At 38.8% G+C, this 2,500-nt stretch overlaps 1 protein-coding gene across 10 annotated transcripts in view; it reads right to left on the reverse strand.

Annotated features, from left to right (window-relative positions):
* The window catches only part of col13a1 (collagen, type XIII, alpha 1), a 67,918-nt gene that overhangs the window by 40,187 nt on the left and 25,231 nt on the right, over nt 1-2,500 (reverse strand). The gene's annotated exons all lie outside the window — the stretch shown is intronic.

Raw genomic sequence — 2,500 nt, forward strand, 5'->3', positions numbered from 1 at the left:
ACACGATCCAACGGATGACGGAGGAGGAGTCTGGCGCATGGAGTTGTGTTGACAACGTAGATGTTATAGTGAGATTGACAGGTCAACAAACCAATCACACCGCTAGCAAGTTGTTAAGATTGTAGGTAGTAGCTTGCTAACATTAGCTAGGAGGCTCACACACCTCGCAAATCCTCACTTATTTTTCAGTTACAATTAACGTTTTTTGACCTTGTACAGTGTCTATTTCTCTTTATTTATTTTTTTTTTTTTTTTAAATCTAAGCAAATGTCAAACTAACAATTTATAGGTACAAACAAGACCAGCTATGGAGTTTGGTTCGTCATCTTTTATTTTTGACCTTCGCGCTCTTTAGACTTCTGAGATCTGATTGGCTAGTGCCTGTGCATGAAAGGTGCTGTGAGTGAACCGGTGCCCAGCTTGAGAGAGCTCCTGTGGGTAGCTGAATGTGTCGATTGGACTGAAAGATAACGTCTTCTCGATCAATTTATATGTTCGCTACAATATGTCGGATTTATGTTAATGTAAATTTAAAGGGAATAAATACAATTCTGATTTGGAAGACATTTAAATTTGTGGAAAAAAAAATTGGTTGAAAATATATTGGTTTTAAATATAAAAAAAAATTATCTTATCAACCAAAGATTTCGCGACCCCCCTGCAGTACCTCCGCGGACCCCCTGGGGGTCGCGGACCCCCTGTTGAAGACCCCTGGTCTAAGGTCTATATCCCTCGTACGGGATATTTTTATTTTTTTGTCAAAAAAAATGTAAAGCTCCGCGAGTTTTCGTCTTAGAGACATAAAAAGAACAACCACGGAAACATTGAACCCTTTTCTTTTATAATATATACAGTTCAAAATTTTAAAATAAATAAGCACTTTGTCAGGGGAATAGAACTGATGTGTTGCACTTTCTACTATCTGAGTGGGGTTTCTGCTGCTAAGGACCCACCCATTAGCAAATGACAGCTATTCATATGATAAGGAGATGGTGATTCAGTGATCTCCATTGGGTCATGATGTGGCAAGATTCACTCCGGGGGGTTTGGGCCACAAAGACATTCTAGGGCCATTAGGATATGGCCTTTGTCTTTGCGAGAGGTGTCACAGGTTTGTTCACACCAACTCATCAATATGCATTTGTAGGGGCACAGATTTAGGAATGGTACAGGACACTCTGATATTATAAATATGTGGTAGTGAAACAAGACATACTTTCTGAATGCTAAACTAACATGTGTTTAGCCAACACCTATGTTTACAAGGCTCAGAAATAAAAAGTCTTGTGAATAAATCTTTACAATGTGTTTATGTACAAAGTCTGAGCACCTCTGAAACAAGGATTTTCCAAGGGTATGTTTACATTTGATTTAAATTAAACTTTTTTTTACTACATTCCTTTTACTTACATGATATTATTGCTGAGGTCGTCTAGAATAGAATCATATATTCCATTTGTGCATCAATGTTTTAAGTTAAGCAAAATGTACAAAAACATCAAAGCATGTCAGACAACTTAGAAAAGTCTAAAAGGCCTTGGACCTTAGAGTGTTAATGTGTGTTTGTGGTTTTAATGCTGTTTGTTTGCCCGCAGATAGCCCGAAGGATGATTTAAGCAAATACACTTTCAAATGACCTCATTTCCTGTTATTGTGGAAGAGGGGGAACAGAATGGATGTCATCCTAACGTTCTGTCACGCTGGCACTAATGTTTGCTCCAACTTTCCATTTCAGCGCTGCTCATGTAAACACAACCCTCACAAACACACTCGGCCCCATCACAGGGAAGGGGGAAATCCAGGCCTCATGCTCACTCACTCACACAAATGGTTCTCAGCTGTTCAGCAATCAGCTGGGATGGAGTCCACAACAGCAGCAGATACTGATCTGCCGCTAGCTCAGTCCCCTTCAAATTATCTGCCCTGTCCCTCTCCCTTCACATACCGCTTGTGATACAAATCTACAGTACCAGTCAAAGGTTTGGACACACCTATTGAGAAGTTGTTTTCTTACTTTTATTATTTTCTACACTGTACATTAATACTGAAGATATTTAAACTACAAAAGAACACATATGGAAGGATGTACTGAACAAAAAAAAGTGTTATCTACCATGTAGCAAAAATGATAAAAGTGAAGAAAAAACATCTAAAAAAATTAGAAGGTGTGTCCAAACTTTTGACTGGTACTGTATACGGTGGAGAATAAATATGTGAACTACAGAATAACACATTAAATAAGAACAAATATATTTCTCCTAATTCTTCATTTCATGCTCAAGGACACTACCACCAGTTTGCCTAGTCAGTATTGGTGTATGGTGTTTTTGACAAGAGCATATACACAAGCATCTTTACATTTAGGACTGATGTGTATTCAGCGACCCTTTATTGGAGTAATGACCAATCAAATGTAATGTTAGTTTCACTCGCAGGCATTAAGCAGGCATTCTAGAACCACTGCAACCCCGATGGCACAGCCCTGGCATGCCCAAACTGG

The sequence above is a fragment of the Sprattus sprattus genome (genome assembly GCF_963457725.1).
Source record: "Sprattus sprattus genome assembly, chromosome: 12".
In the NCBI taxonomy this organism is placed as follows: domain Eukaryota; kingdom Metazoa; phylum Chordata; class Actinopteri; order Clupeiformes; family Clupeidae; genus Sprattus; species Sprattus sprattus.